Source organism: Coregonus lavaretus, assembly GCF_964263955.1.
Source record: "Coregonus lavaretus genome assembly, contig: HAP1_SCAFFOLD_316, whole genome shotgun sequence".
NCBI lineage: Eukaryota > Metazoa > Chordata > Actinopteri > Salmoniformes > Salmonidae > Coregonus > Coregonus lavaretus.
The window spans coordinates 259991-286836 of NW_028156444.1; the positions used below are offsets into that span (position 1 = coordinate 259991).

The 26846-nt window shown below is 40.4% G+C and overlaps 1 pseudogene across 1 annotated transcript; it reads left to right on the forward strand.

Annotated features, from left to right (window-relative positions):
- Nucleotides 1–9108: 9108 nt before the first annotated feature.
- On the forward strand, nucleotides 9109–25387 carry LOC311126329 (ferritin, lower subunit-like; annotated as a pseudogene). Its single transcript has 5 exons — nucleotides 9109–9168; nucleotides 13298–13401; nucleotides 13626–13771; nucleotides 24723–24848; nucleotides 25139–25387. The product of its transcript is annotated as a ferritin, lower subunit-like (transcript).
- The last annotated feature ends 1459 nt before the right edge of the window (nucleotides 25388–26846 follow it).

The window sequence follows — 26846 nt, forward strand, 5'->3', positions numbered from 1 at the left end:
GTACCACTCTTCATATTTTCAAGCATAGTGGTGGCTGCATCATGTTATGTGTATGCTTGTAATCGTTAAGGACTGGGGAGTTTTGCAGGATAAAAAAGAAAGGGAATGGAGCTAAGCACAGGCAAGATCCTAGACAAAAACCTGGTTCAGTCTGCTTTCCACCAGACACTGGGAGATTAATTCACCTTTCAGCAGGACAATAACCTACAACACAAAGCCAAATCTACACTGGAGTTTCTTACCAAGAAGACAGTGAATGTTCCTGAGTGGCCGAGTTACAGTTTTGACTTGAATCTGCTTGAAAACCTATGGCAAGGAACGGTGTTTCCTCCGACACATTGGTGCGGCTGGCTTCCGGGTTAAGTGGGCGGGTGTTAGGAGCGCGGTTTGGTGGGTCACGTTTCGGAGGACACATTACTCAACCGTCGCCTCTCCCGACCCCGTTGGGGAGTTGCAGCAATGAGACAAGATTGTAATTGGATCGCAATTGGATATCACGAAATTGGGGAGAAAAAGGGGTTAATTTTTTTTACAAATAAAATAAGAAATATGGCAAGACTTAAATGGTTGTCTAGCAATGATCAACAATCAATTTGACAGAGCTTGAAGATTTTTTTAAATAATAATGCGCAAATTTCGTACAATCGAGGTGTGCAAAGCTCTTAGAGCAGGGGTGTCAAACTCGTTTTAGCTCAGGGGCCACATGGAGGAAAATCTATTCCCGAGTGGGCCGGACCGGAAAAATCATGGTATATATAACTTAAAAACAACAACGTCAGATTGTTTTCTTTGTTTTAATACGATCAACATACAACATAAAGCTGGAGCCTGAGGACAGTGTGTCCAAAATAGTACAAGCACAACATCACTATTAATCATAAAACACGTCAAGTTTATTTGAAAATTCTAAAGAAAAAGAACACACAAACACACAATGCCTCAGTGATTAACAGAACTGTTTCACAGATCACAGAACTATATCAGGGTGTCATTTCTCAGGCAGAAATGTAGATAAAAATAATGAAATCCTGTTCCCCAAACAAGTGCAAGAACCACAGAGTCAAGAATAGGTTAAATATACAAATAAAATAAAATCAATTAAAAACAATAGCACATCAACATAAAAACATATAAACATAAATCTGAAAGCGTTGCTCAAACTCCCGTAACAGTCCCGTTATTTTATCTTTGAACCGCTTCATGTCTGCCACATGTTGGGTCGCGCACACATTTTTCAGACAGGGGAAGTGAGCTGCATCACCACCGGCAAGTTGCGTCTCCCACAATGACAGCTTCAACTTGAAAGAACGTATGCTGTCATAATACTGCGTGACAACTTTGTTGCGCCCTTGCAGCTGTTTGTTCAAGTTATTCAGGTGCTCTGTAACATCCACCATAAATGCAAGGTCCTGCATCCATTCTGCGGAATGAAATTCTATCACTGGTTTGCCCTTTTCTTCCATGAACTGTTCAATTTCTTCTCGTAAATCAAAGAAACGCCTCAGCACAGCACCTCGGCTTAACCATCTTACCTCAGTGTGGTATGGCAGGCCATAGATGTGGTCTTGATGTGGTCTTTCTCTCTGAGAAGGCTGTCAAACTGACGGTGATTCAGGCTTCTGGATCGGATGAAATTAACAGTTTGGATAACCACCTTCATGACGTTATCCATCTTTAATGACTTGCAACACAAAGCCTCCTGGTGCAAAATACAGTGAAAAGTAAAAAAATCCCGTCCTCCATTTGCAGATTGCACTTTCTCTCTGAACTTTGTCACAACACCTGCTTTTTTCCCGATCATTGAGGGCGCACCATCTGTAGCCAGGCTGACAGCGCGGGACCAGTCCCCTCCGACCCTGTCCAGCGCGCCGACGAGTGCGGTAAAAATATCAGCTGCTGTCGTTGTATCTGTCATCGGCACCAACTCCACGAACTCCTCGGTGACGGTCAATGTGTCATCAACTCCGCGGATGAAAATGGCCAGTTGTGCAACATCTGTAATGTCCGTGCTTTCATCAATTGCAACCAAAACGCAATAAATGACTTTACTTTTTGCTTCAACTGGCTGTCCAAATCCACTGAAAGATCGGAAATCCTGTCTGCAACTGTGTTTCTTGTCAGGCTGATATTTGCAAAAGCCTGCCGCTTTTCAGGGCACACAATCTCCGCTGCCTTCATCATGCATGTTTTTACAAATTCACCCTCACTAAATGGTTTTGAAGCCACTGCGATTTCATTAGCAATGAGGTAGCTAGCTTTCACTGCAGCATCACTGATGTCTCGGCTGTGAGTAAACACAGACTGCTGTTTCTTCAGACCCGCCAACAGTTCATTCACCTTCTCTCATCTCCGCTGTCCTTGAAAGTTGTCATATTTGTCGGCATGAAGACTCACATAGTGGCGACGAAGGTTATATTCTTTCAGCACTGCAACATGCTCTGAACACACCAAACATACAGCTTTCCCATTCAATTCTGTGAATAAATAGGATGACCATTTTTCTTGGAACACTCTGCACTCTGCGTCCACTTTTCTCTTTTTTGACAGAGATATATGGGCAATAAGGGTGCCAAAGCACATCATGTTAAAAGTAGAAGCCGTAATAAATATCGCGGGCAAAACAAAGTAGCTCATTGGCTGCACGTGCTTGACCTACTTGCTCTGCCCCGGTATAAACAGTTTGCTTGCTTAACACAATTGCTATTGCGCCATCCAGTGGACGCAATTGGAACAGCAGTTTATTTTATTGAAAAATTGCAGCGCATTTTTATACTTTACAAAATTATTATTATTATTATTATTCTTTTTATTTTTTATCATCTCGCGGGCCGGATTAAACCCGTTTGCGGGCCTGATGCGGCCCGCGGGCCGGACGTTTGACACCCCTGAAATATAGCAATGTGTCATAGGACACATTGTCATACCAAAAATATACAACATAGTACAATATGTTTATTCAAAAAGTAAAGAGAGATGCAATTAAATTTGGCCCAAAAAGCATACTTTATTCATAACAAATATCACAATGAAGTTAATTAATCAAATTGATCATCAACAGTTACACAGAAGTTTCAAATTATATGCATGATCAGGGTTCAGGATATCAGCTCATGAAATACACCAAACAATCTCAGAACCATAGTACATGTGCAGGTTACACCAATTAATCACATCATTGCAGATTTATCTTCTTTTGACAATGTACAATGGTGAACACCTTATTTCAAGGTGTTCACCATTATACTCATTGAATCTGATCTACAGTGCCTTCAGAAAGTATTCAAACTGCTTTATGTTTTCCACGTTTTGTTGTGTTACAGCCTACATTTAAAAGTGATTAAATTGAGATTATGTGCCACTGATCTACACACAATACTCCATAATGTCAAAGTGGAATTTTGTTTGTATTTTATTTTATTTTGTATTAATACAAAATGAAAAGCTGAAATGTCTTGAACCAATAAGTATTCAACCCCTTTTTTATGGCAAGCCTAAATAATTTGCTTAACAAATTGTATAAAAAGTTGCAATAATAGTGGTTAACATGATTTTTAAATGACTACACCATCTCTGTACCCTACACATATTGGACAGTAGAGAGAAAAACGTGCTACCCGTCTCTGCTAAAGTCCTCAATCGAATATTGAATTTCAAGCACAGATTCAACCACAAAGACCAGGGACGTTTTTCAATGCCTCGCAAAGAAGGGCACTGATTGGTAGATGGGTAAAAAATAAAAAAAGCAGAAACAGAATATACTGCACCTTTGAGCATGGTGAAGTTATTAATTAGGCTTTGGATGGTGTATTAATACACACAGTCACTACAAAGATATAGGTGTCCTTCCATCTCAGATGCAGGAGAGGAAGGAAACTGCTCAGGGATTTCACCATGAGGCCAATGGTGAACAGTTACATAGTTTAATTGTTGTGATATGAGAAAACTGAGGATGGATCAACAATAATAATATAATAATAATATGCCATTTAGCAGACGCTTTTATCCAAAACGACTTACAGTCGTGTGTGCATACATTTTTGTGTATGGGTGGTCCCGGGGATCGAACCCACTACCTTGGCGTTACAAGCGCCGTGCTCTACCAGCTGAGCTACAGAGGACCACAACATTGTAGTTACTCTACAATACTAACCTAAATGACACAGTGAAAAGAAGGAAGCCTGTACAGAATAAAATATTTCAAAACATGCATCCTGTTTGCAACAAGGCACTTAAGTAATTCTGCAAGAAATGTGGCAAAGAAATGAACTTTTGGTCCTGAATACAAAGTCTTATGTTTGGGACAAATCCAACACAACACATCACTGAGTACCACACTTCATATTTTCAAGCATGGTGGTGGCTGCATCATGTTATGGGTATGCTTGTCATCAGCTAGGGATATTTGGGGGGGATAAAAATAAACTGAATACAGCTATAAGCACAGGCAAAATCCTAGAGGAAAACCTGGTTCAGTCTGCTTTCCAACAGACACTGGGAATTTTATTTTCTGAAAGGAATCGTTTTCAAATTCACCTTTCAGCAAGACAACAACCTAAAACACAAGGCCAAATCTACACTGGAGTTGCATAATGTTCCTGGATGGCCTAGTTACAGTTTTGACCTAAATCGGCTAGAAAATATATGGCAAGATTTGAAAACGTCTGTCTAGCAATATCAACAATCAACTTGACAGAGCTTGAAGAATTCTAAAAATAATATTTGGCAAATATTGTACAATCCAGGTGTTCAAAGCTCTTAGAGACTTACTCAAAAAGACGCCGCCAATGGTGCTTCTACAAAGTATTGACTCAGGAGTGTGAATACTTACAGTACCAGTCAAAGGTTTGGACACACCTACTCATTCAAGGGATTTTCTTTATTTTTACATTGTAGAATAATAGTGAAGACATCAAAACTATGACATAACACATTATGTAGTAACCAAAGAAGTGTTAAACAAATCAAAATATATTTTATATTTGAGATTCTTCAAATAGTCACCCTTTGCCTTGATGACAGCTTTGCACACTCTTGGCATTCTCTCAACCAGCTTCACCTGGAATGCTTTTCCAACAGTCTTGTAGGAGTTCCCACATATGCTGAGCACTTGTTGGCTGCTTTTCCTTCACTCTGCCGTCCGACTCATCCCAAACCATCTCAATTGGGTTGAGGTCGGGGATTGTGGAGGCCAGGTCATCTGATGCAGCACTCCATCACTCTCCTTCTTGGTCAAATAGCCCTTACACAGCCTGGAGGTGTGTTGGGTCATTGTCCTGTTGAAAAACAAATGATAGTCCCACTAAGCCCAAACCAGATGGGATGGCGTAGCTCTGCAGAATGCCGTGTTAGCCATGCTGGTTAAGTGTGCCTTGAATTCTAAATAAATCACAGACAGTGACACCAGCAAAGCACCCCCACACCATAACGCCTCCTCCTCCATGCTTTACGGTGGGAACTACACATGCGGAGATCATCCGTTCACCCACACCGCATCTCACAAAGACACAGCGGTTTGAACCAAAAATCTCAAATTTGGACTCCAGACCAAAGGACACATTTCCACCGATCTAATGTCCATTGGTCGTGTTCCTTGGCCAAAGCAGGTCTCTTCTTCATATTGGTGTCCTTTAGTAGTGGTTTCTTTGCAGCAATTCGACCATGAAGACCTGATTCACACAGTCCCCTCTGAACAGTTGATGTTGAGATGTGTCTGTTACTTGAACTCTGTGAAGCATTTATTTGGCCTGCAATTTCTGAGGCTGATGACTCTAATGAACTTGTCCTCTGCAGCAGAGGTAACTCTGGGTCTTCCATTCCTGTGGCGGTCCTCATGAGAGCCAGTTTCATCATAGCGCTTGATGGTTTTTGCGACTGCATATTGACTGACCTTCATGTCTTAAAGTAATGATGGACTGTCGTTTCTCTTTGCTTATTTGAGCTGTTCTTGCCATAATATGGACTTGGTCTTTTACCAAATAGGGCTATCTTCTGTATACCCCCCTACCTTGTCACAACACAACTGATTGGCTCAAACGCATTAAGAAGGAAATAAATTCCACAAATTAACTTTTAAGAAGGCACACCTGTTAATTGAAAAGCATTCCAGGTGACTACCTCATGAAGCTGGTTGAGAGAATGCCAAGAGTGTGCAAAGCTGTCATCAAGTCAAAGGGTGGCTATTTGAAGAATCTCAAATTTAAAATATATTTTGATTTGTTTAACAAGTTTTTGGTTACTACATGATTCCATGTGTGTTATTTAATAGTTTTGATGTTTTTACTATTATTCTACAATGTAAAAAATAGTAAAAATAAAGAAAAACCCTTGAATGAGTAAGTATGTCAAAACTTTTGACTGGTAGATATTTCTGTATTTCATTTTCAATACATTTACAAAAACGTATAAAAATATGTTTCCATTTTTTCATTATGGGGTATTGTGTGTAGATGGGTGAATTTTTTATTTATTTAATCCATTTTGAATTCAGGCTGTAACACAACAAAATGTTGAATAAGTCAAGGGGTATGAATACCTTCTGAAGGCACTGTAGTGTCCAGGCACCTCACTTTAAGTTGTTTGAACACAGTAAAAGTCCAGCAACACTTCTTATGACCTAGCTTTTTGTTCAAACATATCTGTTTTGTATTCTAGGGACTCAAGTGAGTAGACTGGACACAGGTTTTATATACACACAATGGATTGTTTTTCCTGTACAGTGCTATATTTGTACCATATACAGTGGGGAAAAAAAGTATTTAGTCAGCCACCAATTGTGCAAGTTCTCCCACTTAAAAAGATGAGAGAGGCCTGTAATTTTCATCATAGGTACAAGTCAACTATGACAGACAAAATGAGAAAAAAATTCCAGAAAAATCACATTGTAGGATTTTTAATGAATTTATTTGCAATTTATGGTGGAAAATAAGTATTTGGTCAATAACAAAAGTTTCTCAATACTTTGTTATATACCCTTTGTTGGCAATGACACAGGTCAAACGTTTTCTGTAAGTCTTCACAAGGTTTTCACACACTGTTGCTGGTATTTTGGCCCATTCCTCCATGCAGATCTCCTCTAGAGCAGTGATGTTTTGGGGCTGTCGCTGGGCAACACAGACTTTCAACTCCCTCCAAAGATTTTCTATGGGGTTGAGATCTGGAGACTGGCTAGGCCACTCCAGGACCTTGAAATGCTTCTTACGAAGCCACTCCTTCGTTGCCTGGGCGGTGTGTTTGGGATCATTGTCATGCTGAAAGACCCAGCCACGTTTCATCTTCAATGCCCTTGCAGATGGAAGGAGGTTTTCACTCAAAATCTCACGATACATGGCCCCATTCATTCTTTCCTTTACACGGATCAGTCGTCCTGGTCCCTTTGCAGAAAAACAGCCCCAAAGCATGATGTTTACACCCCCATGCTTCACAGTAGGTATGGTGTTCTTTGGATGCAACTCAGCATTCTTTGTCCTCCAAACACGACGAGTTGAGTTTTTACCAAAAAGTTCTTTTTTTGGTTTCATCTGACCATATGACATTCTCCCAATCCTCTTCTGGATCATCCAAATGCACTCTAGCAAACTTCAGACGGGCCAGGACATGTACTGGCTTAAGCAGGGGGACACGTCTGGAACTGCAGGATTTGAGTCCCTGGCGGCGTAGTGTGTTACTGATGGTAGGCTTTGTTACTTTGGTCCCAGCTCTCTGCAGGTCATTCACTAGGTCCCCCTGTGTGGTTCTGGGATTTTTGCTCACCGTTCTTGTGATCATTTTGACCCCACGGGGTGAGATCTTGCGTGGAGCCCCAGATCGAGGGAGATTATCAGTGGACTTGTATGTCTTCCATTTCCTAATAATTGCTCCCACAGTTGATTTCTTCAAACCAAGCTGCTCACCTATTGCAGATTCAGTCTTCCCAGCCTGGTGCAGGTCTACAATTTTGTTTCTGGTGTCCTTTGACAGCTCTTTGGTCTTGGCCATAGTGGAGTTTGGAGTGTGACTGTTTGAGGTTGTGGACAGGTGTATTTTATACTGATAACAAGTTCAAACAGGTGCTATTAATACAGGTAACGAGTGGAGGACAGAGGAGCCTCTTAAAGAAGAAGTTACAGGTCTGTGACAGCCAGAAATCTTGCTTGTTTGTAGGTGACCAAATACTTATTTTCCACCATAATTTGCAAATAAATTCATCAAAAATCCTACAGTGTGATTTTCTGGATTTTTTTTTCTTAATTTGTCTGTCATAGTTGATGTGTACCTATGATGAAAATTACAGGCCTCTCTCATCTTTTTAAGTGGGAGAACTTGCACAATTGGTGGCTGACTAAATACTTTTTTTCCCCACTGTAGTGTCCAGGCACCCATTTTTAAGCTGTTTGACCAGGCCAGCAACACTCCATATTATTCAGAGCCCCATGAAATGACACCATATATAGATTCTACAGACCTTACCGAGTACACTCCAGCCCACTTTTACATTGGCACAAATAATAGTTTTTTCTCTATAAGCCAATATGTAATGGCAATACAGCAGTGGAGGCTGCTGAGGGGAGGACGGCTCATAATAATGGCTGGAACGGAGTGTTCTTTCCAGACAGAACACTCTGTTCCAGCCTATATTATGAGCAGTCCTCCCGCCAGCAGCCTCCACTGATATACAGTGATTTGCATTGGGGGCATTTATTTGACCTCGGAACATGTTTTAAAACCAAACATTTATGCAAATGTCACCTAAATATGAAAAAATTTGAATAATTGTTCATGTTTAGACAATTATTTTTCATACATCATTAATAAATACAGGTTAATGACTTTTATTAGGAAAATGTATGACATAATGTGACCCAGAAGTACATCTTAAGTGTTGTTGACAAGTAACTGATAGCCCAGTAAGGCTGTTGGCATGAAGTAGGAATAAATAGTTTTAAATTATGGAGTATGGTAGTTATTATTATTGTTATTTTTTCTTTTTTTTAGTGTAGTGTTAGATGGTATGGTATTTAAAATAAAAAAATTAAGCAAAGTATAAGGGAGTTATACTCCAGTCTAGTAGTTGGCGGTAATGCAACATTTATTGGATGCCAACTGCTGTGAAACCTAATCGAAGAGGAAAGCGCTGTTTCTCAGGTCAACTAACTAGCTGCTCTGGTAGTGATTAGAAACAAAAGGGAGAAAGTAAGTACAACATTCTGGTACTTCAGTATTTGATACGTCAATGCAATTAGCTGGAGGTTTACAAGCTAACGTTAGCTGTGAGACATTATTTAAGTTGTTTACTGTGGATAGCTAATATTGATTTGGGTAACACCAACAAGCTAGCTAGGTAGCTAACGACTATCTTTAACGTTCCTTATCAGAGAAGTACACCCGTGTTGGTGACCTAGCCAGTTAGAAAGCTAGTTTGTCTTGATCTGCATTCCTCGTTTTTGTCTGTTAGCGAGCTACCGTTACTGTACTGTAGGTCACTACACTCACTGTCGCGCATTACTTAGACTGCTTGGCAAGTGCCAGCCTGCCAAACTTTGCAATGTATGGGCATGCCTTTATTTGTTAAGTCCAGGATTCGAGATATGTTAGACCAGGGGTACTTAAGTACTATTTTAGAAGGCCCGGTCACTCTTATCCTAGCTAAGTGGTAGCCCAAAGGCCGGCAGATATCGAGACGTTTAATCTAACCGTCCAAAGGGAATAGATGCAGCCGGCTATACACTCACATCCCCCGTGTACCGGTTTTCGTTCTCCATAGAGACTGCAAATGCGTCGACTTACTCCTTAACTCGATTTAATGGCAAGAATGCGGGAAATATGCGTATTTTCTTTGCGAAACACGATTTTCCACCACCATGCTAAATCCTGATTTTGCGCCCCACATTCAGCCTGGGGTAAACAGGTTCCTGCAACCTGATTGGCTGAACGCAATAGCAACATCCGGGACTAGCATTCCTAGGCATAACCCATTATCCATGGTGGTGGAATGGTAGGCTTATTTCCCGCTTTTTTTCTGCCTTCTCGCCATTAACGAGGAAATCGTCGGATTTGCAGCCTGAATGGAGAATGCTTTTTCAATACGAACCGGTCCACGTTGATACATGTATAGCTAGCTGCATGCATTCTCTGTGGACGGTAAGATGAAACGACTCAATGTGGCCATCTGCCGGCCTTTGGGTTAGCTAGATGGCAAAGGTCCAGATGGATATTTTAATTTATCAGTGTAGTAAGAAACCCCCACCTCGCAACAATGCGACCCCAAACTGTTCACTATTAACACATCTTGTTGGCTGATTTTATTTTTATGCAGTTTCAAAACTAATTTCCAGCAGTTTCACATTTTGCCATGGGGCTGAGAGAACATTTAGCAACTTTAAAGCACATTTCCTGCCATGTCTTGTGTATTGATATACTTGAGTAACCCCCCCCAAAAAAAAACATTTTGTTCCTTTTTTTTTATCTGGACCCGCGGTCCGTTCTGGGTCAGAATACGGACCGCGATCCACCTATCAGAGTATGTGAGCGAAGCTGGAGCGGAGCGTGCCCAATTTCACTGTAGCACGGAGCGAGATTCCCAAAGGCTGGAACGTCGGTCTTCTCACCCTTTCCAATTTCGTTCCAGTAGCGCTCACTTCATGGCTCAGGGCATGCCCGGCCCAGCATGCATTTGTAGTCTACTTGTGTGCTGCTATAGCCCCTTGCTTTAGCTACTGTCATGGAGTTCGCTAAATGTTTTCATAAAGAAACTGATAAAACACACAGGTGCAAAATCAAGGTGACTTACAAAGATGAGGACCAAGAGAGGTAGTGCAGTGATCTAGTGTCCACAACTAAAAAATCATTGTGGAATGTGAAAAGACATGTATCCCAAAAGCATGATGGTGTACTTACTACATGCACATGCTAAAATAAAGGAATGAGGTGGGTAGATAACTAAGTGTGTCATTGTAGCAAATTATTTATAGACAAATTAATCAGAGCTCTTAACGTTTCATTCATTTTTGTATTATCTATACAATAGGCCATCATTGATTTTGGCCCAATTGGCCTGGCATATTCCCACGTTCAAGGAGCTTTCTGTTTTGATTGGGTTATTTAGCCTAAAAACCTTTTAGGCCTACCTAAAAATAAAAAAACAACTCTACATCTCTGCCCAGCCTGGCAATAGTGGCCAAAAGGGTGTTTAGCATTCCCAGTGGCTCTGCAAGTGTGGCGAGGATATTCTCCGCTGCTCTCAAGGCACCATTGCATGAGCCTGAAGCCACAGACTGGCCAAACTCGTGTTTCTAAAAATGAATTCATAAGTCATTTTTAGTTTAATTTCTATTTAATTCTAACGGCAACTGGTTTGATACATTCACCTCTGAAGGTAAATAATGTACTTACATTCAGCAATCTTGCTCTGATTTGTCATCCTAAGGGTCCCAGAGATTATCATTATTATATGCCATTTAGCAGACGCTTTTATCCAAAGCGACTTACAGTCATGCATGCATACATTTTTGTGTATGGGTGGTCCCGGGGATCGAACCCACTACCTTGGCGTTACAAGCACCGTGCTCTACCAGCTGAGCTACAGAGGACCACCAGAGATAAAATGTAGCATAGTTTTGTTGGATAAAATCAATTTTTATATTCAAATGTAGGAACTGGGTTGTACAGTTGAACCCCTGCTGTCTCTGGCTCCCCACCCACCCTGCACGGCCATCTAGATGTGTGAAAGTTAGTGTATAAGCTAATGATCCATCATGTATGACATTCCTGGTAGTGTGTAAACGTACATTTTCTATTACCATATCACTTTTCTATGTTCTCTATAGTTGTGTACATGAATGTATAATTTGACCAATTCTGCACATTTTGGCAGACTTGATACAAAATAGTCCAGTATTGCAATGGTTCACTGAATCAATCTGAAACTTTGCACACACACTGCTGCCATCTAGTGGCCAAAATCTAAATTCCGCCTAAACTGCAATATTATATTGTGGCCTTTCTCTTGCATTTCAAAGATGACGGAACAAAAAAATAAATAGAAAACACTTTTTTCTTTTACCAGATCTAATGTGTTATATTCTCCTACATTAGTTTCACATTTCCACAAACTTCAAAGTGTTTCCTTTCAAATGGTATCAAGAATATGGATATCCTTGCTTCAGGTCCTGAGCTACAGGCAGTTAGATTTGGGTATGTCATTTTAGGCAAATTGAAAAAAAAAAAGGGTCAGATCCATAAGAGGTTAAAAACAGTTTTGATGGCAACAATTAAAAAGGGCTAGGCCTACTATTTATTTCTCAACTGGTAATTGAAGTGTGCTTCCCATTCAAGTGTATGTAATAGTCATATTAGCAACCCACGCTAGTTGTTGCATCTTTAGATCTCCCCTCTTTCAAAATTTCTAACGGATATTTTCATCTCTGTCACATGAAACCGCTTGCAGTGCGGTGCGCTTTTGACAATGTGTTGGTGCGCTTTTGCCCGGTGTTTTCCCGCCAATTGTATTATGGAACAAACAGTTGCACGTAGCCTACTGCCTGTGCTCATTGATGCGCTTATAACGTGAATAAATAAATTTATCAACATTTTAAGCTAATCGTTCTGATCTATTGCATCAGCCTTATTGCTTTTATCGTCCCACAACTGTCCCAGAGTCTGTTTGGAATAGGCCATTTCTTTCTCGCACAAAACGACAAGCTGACCAATAGAATGTCAACTTTTCTACTATAGGGGATATTAGATTGACATAGGCTAGTGATTTTGCTGTTCGTTACTCGTCTTGTTGGCTGAGGAAAAGTAAATGTGGCAGTTATTCTATCGTCAAAGTGCGCATCGGAATTCGGTAAGAAGGACACACACCGTTGCATCCTTGAGTTGCATGTTCTGTTAAGATGAATAACCATAATGTAAATGTGATTTCTGTCATTCTGAGCACCGTGGGTGCGACCCTAATTGGGTTATGGGTCCAGTAAATTCCTCAAATGCCCATTAAATTAAAATGCTGCCGGAAACCCTGATATGATATATAAATACTAGGGCTGCCTAGTGTAATTGCAACATTTACAATGAGTAGGCTATACATACAGCTGCACGGACTCCGCTTCATGTAGACATGAGTTATATTAGCTATGATTTCATAACTCCAAAGACTACGCTTATTATTTAAAATCGATGCCTTTGTTTCATTGCAGAAAAGAAAGTTGCTAGTTACTAGTAATGGTGTGGGTGAACATATGGTTTATTAAATTAGTCAATATATATTTCATACCAGTGACCTATTTATCTTTTAGTTAATTTCATGTCTATTTTGCCATTTCAGAGATGCAGTCGCAGGTAAATCACAACTTCCACCCAGAGAGTGAGGTGAACATCAACAAGCTGGTGAACATCAAGCTGACTGCATCCTACACATACCTCTCCCTGGTATGATCTATATAATATGTATATACAAAATATTAAGAACACCTGCTCTTTCCATGACAGACTGACCAGGTGAATCCAGGTGAAAGCAATGATCCCTTATTGATGTCACTGGCTATTTTCTCCTCTGTGCTCCTGCATGTTATAAAAACATGTGATCTGTTGATGTTACTGACCTGTTTTTATCCAATGTGTATTTCATGTTTTATTTCTCTGTTCTCTCCTAGGGGATGTATTTCGACAGGGACGACGTGGCTTTGCCCAGCTTCTCTAGTTTTTCCTGGAGTGCTCTGTGAAGGAGAGGGTGCAAGCAGAGAAATTGCTGGAATACCAGAATATGAGAGGTGGTCGCGTTCTCCTTCAGACCATCGCTGTAAGTCACTATTTCTCCCCGGTTAACTACAAAACATGCTCACTCCTATTTTGCTTTTAAGGCCTTTGTACCTGAGACTGGCAGCTGAATTTACTGTCCTGGAATTGCCCTCTCCCTCACTATCATAATTTACCCATGTATAGGGCCCTATAAAATCAGTTAAATGTTTGGCCTGATTCAGTTTTTTCCCAAATTCCGCTTTTCTCCATTTTTGTTTTCCCAGGACCATTTTTTCCATTTTTGTTTTCAGGTTTGATCGCAAAATCTATTTTTTTTTATAGAACATCCAGTTTTGTTGTTTTTCTAAGTCTACAACAATGCTTAAATCACATCAGGAGACCACTTTTGAGATCTGAGAAAAATGTAAGAAATGTAGTTACCCAGGTAGGCATTGGCCTTGCTCTGGCACCCCAATGGTGGAACAAGCTCCCTCACGACGCTAGGACAGCGGAGTCACTCACCACCTTCCGGAGACACTTGAAACCCCACCTCTTTAAGGAATACCTGGGATAGGATAAAGTAATCCTTCTACCCCCCCCCCCCCCCCCCCCAAAAAAAAATCACAAAAAAAAAACATTTTGTAAAGTGGTTATCCCACTGGCTATAAGGTGAATGCACCAATTTGTAAGTCGCTCTGGATAAGAGCGTCTGCTAAATGACGTAAATGCAATGCCCACCAGCCAGAGACCATTGTTTGGTTACCAGTGTTTCTGTAGTGCTCATGTGATTGCAGGGTTTGCAGAACAAATGGCCACGGGATTAATGAAAATAATCATGATATCCTTCTGCCAGGTAGGCATTGGCAACTTTGTAGTTAACATTTAATTGATAAGGTTTTTGGGAAAGCCTTTCCATCCACCAGCAGACAATTAGCGTTATCGCTAATGGCTATGAAAAGCGTAGACTACACAGTAAATTCCATAGTGTTAAATATGCAGTGTCAAAGTACATTGACTCTTACAGAGTTATTACTACAACAGTTGGAGTAAGATACCGCCCAGTGTTGGTGTTAAAGTACGGTGTTAAAAGACGCAGTGTCAGACGTACTCTGGAAAGCTCCGCCCACCTACGACTCGTCTCAAACGGACCACACATTTTCACGGCGCCATTTTCTTCATGTGGAATGACTGCGGTAAGTTTATCCTAAGCGACTATACACACATTATTTGTCATTTTAACAGAAGCAGCATTTAAGAATTACTTTATATCGTTGCTAACAGTGCACTCTAGTTGGTTTTAGGTCTTAAAATGTCGAATTTTAAAAAGGCTAACGTTAACATGTTGTGACTGACTTCTGTCCAGTCCATGTGCCAGCAGTATTAAGCTAACGTTAATTAACATTAACTGACGAACATAACGTTCAAACTAGACAATGTCAGCCCGATTTATTGTAAGTTATGTTAATACAACGTGGAGGGGGGATTGTGTACTTCTTGTTAACGTTCAGATATTACAGGAACATAGCAAAGACTAAGGGGAGTTGGCTAAACTAGCTACAGTTAGCTACGTTAGCTTGACGTTAGCATTTTGTTTTAAGTTGGTGGAATCAGCTCTTACCAACAAAACCGGTGGGGAACGTATAATAAATGAATACAACCGAACCAAGTCCTTGACGGATGAAACAAGACGCAAAATGGTGAACATGCTGGCAGCTGACATGACAGAAAAGAATGGGTAATTTGTTAATAGTCCTTGTGTTCTCAATCTGTAAATCTAAATCTGAATCTAAGTGAATATGACTGCACAATCCTTTCTTCTTCAATTTTGCAGTACATCTCCACCCAGACAGGTGAAAGAAATGTATGCCAAAGGAATAGTGACCTTATTCCCGTACCTCAGTGACCCATTCTCTAAGAATGGCTATGTGAGTTGCACACAGTAATAGTTGTAATGTTAAATGCTATTGGAAGTTTTTGAATCCTACCAGACCATGTTGTTTTAAATGAAGTATCCATTTTTGTTATCCTTTCATCCTTCAAGGAGCATTATTATGATGGCGAGAGTGGAACTGGGTACTTGGCCTGGAGGATTAAAACTATTCAGAGAGGCACCGCCAAAGACAGGCGATCATCATTCGGAGGTAATACTGGAAAATGTATGGAACAAAACAGTTGCTAGATCAATAATTGCATTTGTTGCACTATTTCTCAGACATATAGTATAATGTGTAACTACATCCTTCAATTCTGCTAGCTCCCTCCCTCTTAGCAAATTTAAAGAAAATATGCATCAGAGACCTACAAAGGACTGTGACATAAGGGGGGGTTGCCTCGACACTGACTGGTCGAGGCAACCCCTGGCAAACTGGCCTTGCAAACTTTAGGGTGATTTAAACCAGTAGATGGCATTTTCATACATTTTTCAACCCACAAACTGCAGATTTCATAAATTGTGAAGAAATAATGTCAATATTAACACCAGCATTGATGCAGGGCTCCACACTAACTTTTTGTCTTGGTTGCACTTGTGCGCCTAACTTTTTTATTTAGGTGCACCAGCACAAAATGTAGGTGCACCCACATTTTTTCCTTGCGTCGCCATTAACGCCACAATTTCAAGGTCACCTTTTTATCACGCTCCATATACATTCATATATATCATGTAACCACCCCCCCCCTTTGCTGTCCTCTGCCCCTCAGATGGCCAACACCTGTAATTTGGCCTTCTTCCCATTTGGCCTTGGCTAAACCAGCTTGCCACACTCCCTAGCATCAAACATATCATTCATATCATTTAGTTTACAGCTCAAAAAGTATATTTTACAGTGGAGTACTTCCTTTAAAAGTTAGCCAGGCTACTAAAACTTTTGACATGATTGAAATTTTCCCGTGTTGTGTAGAATCAGCCAAAGGATCAACTGGTGAAGACATGTCTGGAGGACCGACTGTCAGACGAGAATCCCAGTTTGTTCCAGAGACTGCCCTGACTGATGATGAGTGCAACAAAGCAATCTCACTGATGAAACATTCTGCTGATGCAGACACAATCAAGAAGAAAATGGAACTGACGTTTGTGTATCGCCGCAAAATGATCCTCGACCCCCAGCAGTCAAGCAACATACTGTCTGAGTTTCCACGTTTTAAAGACGTCAAAAGCTTGGTAATTATGTTATTTTGAAAATACTATGACAAGTGAATTGTTTTGTAAGACATTGTAGTGATACTAGCTAGCTAAACTAGCACGCAATACAATTTGATTGGCTGTCAAATAACTGAAATTGTCACCAACACCACCCCACTCCAGGTTGAACAGGATTTTGTTCTAATGTTCGGAGAGGATACCTCAAGCAAGCTTCTGGAAAGGTGGCCGGTCACGTTCAAGAAAAAGATCATCAAACAATGCAGAAAGCTTCCATCCACAAGTGAGCTTGAAGAACTCTTGCCGGCAGCTGATCCTCCTGAGGATGGCACTGAATTGGATGTTGACTTTGGTAAGATGCTTGTAAGCCTACCTTTTGTGTTGTATTGCAATATCAACATTATGTGTAAACATTTAAATATCAACATAATACTAAGAAGCTGGATCTGTGAAAGATTTACGAGTACGTTCTGTAGCAGTATATTGAACAAAACTTTTGAGATTTGACTCAGCCCTGTGGATGTTTTAGTTAGAGAACTTCTTGTGATGTAGAACTGCTGTCTGTCTGGGGGGTCTTTTGTAAAGAAAACAACGTAACTGAAGTGTGTTAACATTGAACTTGTGTTGTTACAGGTTGGGACAGTGATCTGTCATCGGTTTTACTGCTTATACACCTGATTCCACCCTCCGCTCAGGGTCGGAAGAGACCAGGAAAGGTTTCCGCATCCCAAGCAGAGAAACATCTTGTGGTATTCAAGAAGGTTTGTATTTTTTCTAATTTGTGGTATGAACACCTAATATTAGGCTACAAGTATTCATTCAATATTCATATTCAATAAGAGTAGTGTATTGGCTCTTTCTGCATATTCTACAACTACTTGGCCATTAACTACAGTTTTCCCTCATTTGTCTTCGCAGACCGGAACAAACATTCAAGAGCATCTCGATGCCATCACTACTAGCGCTCAGCCCTATCTCCTAGCTGTTGGAGTTAAGAAGAATGCAATCCACCAGTTCTTCATCATTATCGACAAGAATGCCATACCTTGCAGGTCAACCTCTTCTCTTGTTGCTTTTGACGAACTATTTAAGGCACATTTTGTGTTTGGCACATCCTACAACACCATGCTCCACAACATGTACACTTTCATCCAAACTACAGTGTACAGCATCGATGCTGGCAAGGTCAAAGAGAGCCCTCGTGTTGCTGAAATCAGGGCGAGGTTACTTCATTAGTGCTTGAAGTTTCTCCTCGAACATGAAGTGTTTTGTTTGTCAGGCTGAGTTATCGAGTTCAAATATGCTTGTTAGGCATTTACGATTAGTTCACGGTTACTTGCCTGGAAAAAATCTCCGGCTTAAATGTGCTCAGACTGGATGTGGCTGTGCGTTTGGTACGTTTTCTGGTTTTAGGAAACATTTAAACACAAAACACACTGAGTATATTGACCAACAGGTTGACCCTGATGTTTATTTAAGCAGCATTGGAGAGGCAGTGACCACTAATGTAGAGGAGACAGCTACAACGTCACGGACAGTTAATGAACACGAGGTAGCCACATCTACTCTGTTGAAAAAGTCCAACAGGAGCACTCTAGATATGTGTGCCTCTGCTGTTGCACAACTAAAAGCAGCTGGATTAAGTCAATCTACTGTAAATAGTTTTGTTTCCTCCATGGAAGAAGTGTTTTTTGAGATTCAAAGTCAAGCTACAGATGCAGCTTTGCAGTGCTTATCTCCACAGGAAACTGAAAATAAGAACAGAATAGAACAATCTTTGCAAAAGTTGGAAAACCCTTTCACACCCTTAAATTCAGAAGCTAAACGAAATAAACACTTCAAAGAGAAATGGGGAATCGTATCCTGTTGAAAAGGTGCTTGGCACAAGATTTGACAGCAGAAGAAACAAAACAACTGGGACATACGATCAGGTCGTTGTAACTGACAAGTTTGCATATATTCCTATTTTAGAAACACTAAAGGCCATTTTTCAAAACCCAGAACTTGCAGACATGTTCAAGCCCAGGCACATGCCCAAGGAAGGTGTGTATGCAGACTTGAGAGATGCCGCCTATTTTAAAAAAAGTCCCTTATTCTCTATAGAAAAAGATGCCATACAGATCCAGCTATTTTATGACGACTTTGAAACAGCAAACCCCTTGGGGTCTAAAAAGGGTATACACAAATTAGGTGCTATATACTTTACATTAAGGAATTTTCCCCCAATCTTTAATTCATCATTGATAAATATTCATTTGGGTGCTCTTTTCCATGCGCAGGACATCAAGCGTTATGGTTTTAATTTGATACTTGAGCCACTTGTCAGTGATCTTAAAGTACTCGAGACAGAGGGACTTAAAGTTCCCAGATTGAAAGATGTGATTCACGGTACCATAGTTCAGGTCACTGGTGATAATCTTGGGTTGCATGGTTTATTTGGCTTTGTGGAGTCATTTGGGGCAAGGTATTGTTGTCGTTTCTGTCTCCTTGAGAAAGATTGTTTTCAAACTGTGTTCTGTGAAGATGATCCAAAAGTTGTACTACGAACTATCGAGATGCACAAACTGCACTGTCAAACTTTACAAACAGATCCTACACTACCTCATATCTATGGTGTCAAACGCATTTGTCTGCTGAATTCACTACAGTATTTTAATACAGCCAACAATTTTTCTGTAGATATAATGCACGATATTTTAGAAGGAGTTGCTCAGTTTGAAGTCAAACTTGTCCTGCAGTACATTAAGGAAAACTTCCTAAATGCTGAACAACTGGCTGGTAGAATACATGCTTTTGACTATGGATACAATCAGCAGCGAAACCGTCCACCTAGAGTAAAGTTGTTTGATGGAAGTAATGATTTGGGGTTGAATGCTATACAGTCTTGGTGCTTATTACGTAATATGCCTTTGCTATTTGGTGATTTAATACAGTCAGATGACCAGCACTGGCATCTTCTACTTTTGCTTCTACACATTGTTAACATTGTATTTTCCCCAGTCCTTACAGAAGGCATGACCATTTACCTCAAACATTTAATCATTGATCATCATCAGCTCTTCAAGCAGTTGTTTCCTGCAATCAATCTCTTACCAAAGCATCACTTCATGATTCATTACCCTCGTAATATAAAAAACATCGGCCCAGTTCTGCACATGTGGTGCATGCGTTATGAAGCTAAACATAATTTTTTTAAGAAGCAATTAAAAAGCTTTAAAAATGTAACAAAAACATTAGCCAAAAAGCACCAAAGTTGTATGGCAATGTATCGAGAGTCCTTTAGCAAGGAAAGATTAACTTTAGGTTCGGGGAAGATGGTAACACTTAGTGAGCTCAAAGAAGGTCCCGAGATTGCTTTAAAATTTGGGTCTGTATTGTCTACCAGTGTGTTTTCTGCCAAGTGGATCAAACATCATGGTACAGAGTACCGCCGTGACTTCATTATCTGTACTGAGGTAGCATTTGAGATGCCTGTATTTTGTAAAATCAAAATTATTGCTGTGAAAGATGACTGTGTATTGCTCTGTGGAAAACTGATGGAAACAGTGTGTTTTGATTACCATTACTATGCCTTTAAGGTCAGGATGCATCCAGACAGGGTTCAAAAGGTGATCAACATTACTGAACTGTGTTACTTTAAACCTTTTGATGTTCAAATGAAGTATGGAACGACAGATTCCTCCTTGTATGTTGTTCCCTATTGCCATTTTATGGAAACCTAAGGTCAATGTTTTAAAAAGGGATTTGTATTCTTAATATATTTTAGCCTGACATAGTTGAGCTGTTAATAAAAATTTGAAATGCATTATTTTGTGGTAAGTTGTGATTTTTACTCACTTAATGGAGTATTTGGTGTAATTTGACACTAAAAAAGTGTAAAATGAATACTGCTGAGATTTATTTCCGTGACACTATACGGTGTTAGAATTTGACTCTATTTGAGCTTGTTTTTCACTGCAAGATAGTCAATTATCAACACAATAGTGTGTAACATCAACACTTATCAGAGTTATTTTAACCTTGAGTGTCAACTCCATGCAGTGTTAAACTGGACTGGAATCAAACTCAATCAGAGTTGATTTGTTATTTTAGAAGAGTAAATGATTAACTCTTCCAAGGGTAATATTTACACTCTCCAGTGTTATTTAACCTTTAGTGTAAAATTAAAATAACACTATTCAGTGTAAGCGAGTGTTAAATTTTTACTCTATTTAGAGTTAATTTAACTCTAAAATGTTAACACTATGAAAAGAGTCAAATTAACACTATTTCAGGGTGGGACCATATACACTCAGAAATAGTGTTAAATTTAACTCTTTAAGTGTTACTTTAACACTTCAAAATTTACTGTGTAGGCATATGCTCGCACCGCACACAACACACAGAATCACATGCTTTCTGTTCATGTCTTATTAACCAAATGAGTCCCACCGTGACGCTGGCACGATTTTGACTTCTAACCCCTTTTAAACATCTTCTGCATCCATTGGTACCAACCATTAGTTCGTGTAAATAACGGGGGCTGAGCTAGAGCGGTGTTTGTAAAACAAGGGTGGATCCCGAAGGGGCCCAGGGCCAGGTATTTTTACAAAAACGTCTACAGAGTCCGAATGGTTTATTCTTTTAGTAGTTTGTAGCTATCTATGAAAAACTGAGACTGTCACAAACACGCACATGTAACATGTTTTGCTCTGACGTTCACAAGCTACACAAGAAACGTTAGAAGATCATAGGAAATCCAAGGACATAGTGTCTATAATACTGTAATAAGCTCACTTAGTTGCTGTCACAAACTCCACACAGTTGTCACTGACTAGTTGGATATTCATTTTCCAGTGAGCAAACAATTTCAATACATACAGCACTCAAATAAATTCATTTTTTTCGTGTTTTTGCTTTGGCGGACCTTGTTTTTTTAAATTGACATTTGTCAATTAAAACTCATGAATGCAAATGTTTGTCATTGTTTTGTGTTCTACTTGTAGCCCAGGTTGTCCTGAAAATAAATGTTAAAACACTTCATTGTGAGGCTCCCGAGTGGCGCAGTGGTCTAAGGCACTGCATCTCGGTGCTTGAGGCGTCACTACAGACCCCCTGGTTCGATTCCAGGCTGTATCACAACCGGCCGTGATTGGGAGTCCCATAGGGCGGCGCACAATTGGCCAGCGTCGTCCGGGTTTGGCCGGTGTAGGCCGTCATTGTAAATAATACTTTTTTCTTAACTGACTTGCCTAGTTAAATAAAGGTAAAATAAAAAATATATAAGGGCTGGACATGCAAATAAATGAAAGTCAGATAAATCAAAAGCCAATTTTGCTGCGGTCTAGGGACTGATAGGGTTAACTTGGGCAAATTTCATGATTTATTATATATACATTTAGTTGATTTCCTACTAAGTTCAATACATTTTTGAATATTGTCGAGATCCCTCAATGCAAATTTCACGCTCTAATGTTCCAAGCCCTCTTCTTATCAGGGGAGCCATTTCCAGTGCGTTGTCAGGCATTGCCAACAGGGAGATCTCGTTAAATATGGATAGAATTCGTTAAAATTACTAAATGGCATTCACAGAATTTAAACGCTACAGCAATGCTCTTGTGAAAATTTAGAAATTTGAAAACTAGTGTTTCAGCATATATTATAACCACTACAAAGATGATGCTAGATAGCTAGCTTCTTCAAAAGACTTGACTGGTTAGCTAGATAGCAGCAGAGCCTTCTGGCTAATATCATAGACTTTGTCTAACATTGTTTTACAAAGAAATAGGTCTATGTACTTGTCATGTTAGTTGAAGCTAACATTAGTTTACAAAATGATTGTTTGCTAAGGTGTATATTCGGTTGGCTTTGCTATCTAGCAAGCTGAGATCTTATTGCTCAAGTTGGTAATCCCGTTGTTTTGAAAACCGCTTGCTAGCCCTCGTCCAGTACATAACATGCAAATATCTAATGTTATCCTAGCTAGCTTAGTGTTACTTCTCTGTAGGGCTTTCCCTGACCCAAAAATATATTGGTTGTACGAAAGTAGTCTGTTCTTTCGACCAATCGATTGGTCTACATTTTAAAACGTGTATTTTTCCATATACAGTGCATTCGGAAAGTATTCAGACCCCTTCCCTTTTTCCACATTTTGTTACGTTAAAGCCTTATTCTAAAATGGATTCAATCAAAATGTCCTCAATCTACACACAATACCCCATAATGACAAAGCCAAAACCGTTTTTTAGAAATGTGTGCAAATGTATAAAAATAAATAAATACCTTATTAACATAATTATTCAGACCCTTTGCTATGAGACTCGAAATTTAGTTCAGGTGCATCCTGTTTCCAATTATCATCCTTGAGATGTTTCTACAACTTGAAGTCCACCTGTGGTAAATTAAATTGATTGGACATGATTTGGAAAGGCACACACCTGTCTATATCAGGTCCCACAGTTGACAGTACATGTCAGAACAAAAACCAAACCATGAGGTCGAAGGAATTGTCCGTAGAGCTCCGAGACAGGATTTTGTCGAGGCACAGATCTGGGGAAGGGTTTCAAAACATTTCTGCAGCATTGAAGGTCCCCAAGAACACAGTGGCCTCCATCATTCTTAAATGGAAGAAGTTTGAACCACCAAGACTCTTCCTATAGCTGTCCGCCCGGCCAAACTGAGCAATCGGGGGAGAAGGGCCTTGGTCAGGGAGGTGACCAAGAACCCGATGGTCACTGACAGAGCTCCAGGGTTCCTCTGTGGCGATGGGAGAATCTTTCAAAAGGACAACCATCTTTGCAGCATTTTACCAATCAGGCCTTTATGGTAGATTGGCCAGACGGAAGCCACTCCTCAGTAAAAGGCACATGACAGCCCACTTGGAGTTTGCCAAAAGGCAGCTAAAGGACTCTCAGACCATGAGAAACAAGATTCTTTGGTCTGATGAAACCAAGATTGAACTCTTTGGCCTGAATGCAAAGCGTCACATCTGGAGGAAACCTGGCACCATCCCTACGGTGAAGCATGGTGGTGGCAGAATCATGTTGTGGGGATGTTTTTCAGCAGCAGGGACTGGGAGACTAGTCAGGATCTAGGGAAAGATTAACCGAGCAAAGTACAGAGAGATCCTTGATGAAAACCTGCTCAAGAGCGCTCAGGACCTCAGACTGGGGCAAAGGTTCACCTTCTAACAGGACAATGACCCTAAGCACACAGCCAAGACAACACAGGAGTGGCTTCGGGACAAGTCTCTGAATGTCCTTGAGTGGCCCAGCCAGAGCCCGGACTTGAACCTGATCGAACATCTCTGGAGAGACCTGAAAATAGCTGTGCAGCGACTGGATTTCTGCATGTATGTCAATACCACAGGAGTCCTCTTACATTTTGGGAACTTTAGTCCTGTTGATCAGTGCATCCCAAATGGAGGCAGCAAACAAGGTACCAGGCCAGCTGGGATTTACAACCTGATAGCAATATTTTTGGGACTATCAAGAAATGTATTGAGCTGCATCCATCTATTCTGCCAACAATGCCTTAATGTATGTAATGGAATGTTGAGTCAAATATAACCTATTTTTAAAACCTCTTATGAAGTGGAATGGAATGTGGAAGGTGCTAGAATGCATTGACTGTATTCCGTTTTAATGTTTGGATTCCGTTATTTCGTCAGCGTGTTCCTCAACGCGGATTTGTCAGGGCCCTACATGCAATTGTGATACCCAAGTCACTGTGCCTGTTTGACTACATTGCAGGAGAACTGTGAAGAATCACTAATATACAAATAACTTTGCTTGATGCATCCCAAATAACTACTCTGTGATCTAGATTAGCGGTTCTGGGCCTTGCCTTGCTCAAACTGATTCCTTGAAATGCGCTGTCTGTCTCTCTGTTTCAGAAACCCAGCAGGGAGGACTGGCGAAGTGGCCTGGCGGCCATCACCTTCTCCCTGGAGTTTCAGAAAACCCTCAACACGTCCCTCCTCGAGGTGCACCGTGGTGCCAATACTCACACTGACCCCCATGTAAGTCCATGATAATTATCCCATTGTGATTAACTGCTGTGCATATTTTAATGGATGTTTACAGTGTTATTAGATCAGATGTATATGATAGCTATGTATAACTGAAGCTCATAACAGCTATGTTGGTCTGTTAGTGATTTGAACAGATCAAATATGGAGAAGGAGGAACAGATCAAATGTTGAAGGAATACCTGCAGGATGCATCTACCAGTATGATATCAATGCTGTGCTGTGTCTGTTGCAACCGGGCATTACAATACAATCTTACTTTTAATTTACTTCCTCATTAGCTGTCTGACTTCCTAGAGCAGCACTTCCTGTCCGACAGCCACGACACCATCAAGAAGCTGGGCGACCATCTGGGCAGCCTGACCCGCCTCACTTCCTCTGAGACCCATGGCTCCATGGGAGAATACCTGTTTGACAAACACACCCTGTAAGACCCACAGCAAGAAGAGAGCACAGCTTTCAAACAGGGACTGGAGTCTGGAGAGTTGTGCTGGGCAGAACGTCCTAACTGTGCATGCATTTCCGTTACAAGTAGCACAAAAGTGTGATTTAGCAACAGAACCACATACCTCTTTTACAATACGTACAGAGAACAATGCAAGATAATGGAACAGTTGAATACCTCAATAACACCCATTTACCACTTCTGATGTGAACAGTGGTTACCACTGACAAAAGGTGTAATGGGTTCGCACTCAAATCTTTTTCACATAAAGCTTACTATTTGATGTTCTAAATTATTTTCACTGCATCAGGGATAGCGTACACAGACGTTTCGGCTTTACATCCTTCAGTGTGTAGGTACAGTTTTCTTTTAATTCAAAACAGCATTTTTAAAGAACAAACGATGAGCAGCAGGTGCTTCTAATCAGGGTTGCCACTCATCTGCCAATCAGGGATGTGGCTTTTCTGGCCTACTTGTATACAAATGAGTCACAAAGAAATACAGAATTATAGGGTATGGGAGCGGGCATGAAGGGCAACTCACAAATCAACCGCCCCAGGTGTCTGTTCACCTAAACAACCCTGGTGCTATAAGTCAACTTGGTTTCTGCCGTAGTTGATCAAGCATTCCAGCAATATATATGCTTCATTGTGTTGTGCATTCCTACATATTTATGAATCAATGCTGTGTTACACCTAGTTTCATTTTTAAAAAGCAGCATATCATTAAATATGTTCTGAAGGATTTAATCTAGTTGAATTTGAATAAAAGTAACACTACTGGTATAGATGGCGTTGTCTTATTTTGGGGGGGTCCTGGTATTCCTGGGTCACTGTCGAGCGAAGGTTTGTTTTACTTGCGACTGCCATACAGCCTGTGGTAGATTGTTATAAAAAATGTTTAAGTATAACCGCAAAGAAAATATACACTACCAGTCAAAAGTTTGGACACACTTACTCATTCAAGGGTTTTTCTTTATTTAATTTTTTTTTGACATTATAGAATAATAGTGAAGACATCAAAACTATGAAATAACACATGGAATCATGTAGTAACCAAAAAAGTGTTAAACAAATCAAAATATATTTGAGATTCTTCAAATAGCCACCCTTTGCCTTGATGACAGCTTTGCACACTCTTGGCATTCTCTCAACCAGCTTCATGAGGTAGTCACCTGGAATGCATTTCAATTAACAGGTGTGTCTTCTTAAAAGTTAATTTGTGGAATTTCTTTCCTTAATGCGTTTGAGCCAATCAGTTGTGTTGTGACAAGGTAGGGGTGGTATACAGAAGATAGCCCTATTTGGTAAAAGACCAAGTCCATATTAGGGCAAGAACAGCTCAAATAAGCAAAGAGAAACGTCCATCATTACTTTAAGACATGAAGGGCAGTCAATATGGAACATTTCAATTTCAGTCACAAAAACCATCAAGCGCTATGATGAAACTGGCTGTCATGAGGACCGCCACAGGAATGGAAGACCGAGAGTTACCTCTGCTGCAGAGGATAAGTTCATTAGAGTTACCAGCCTCAGAAATCGCAG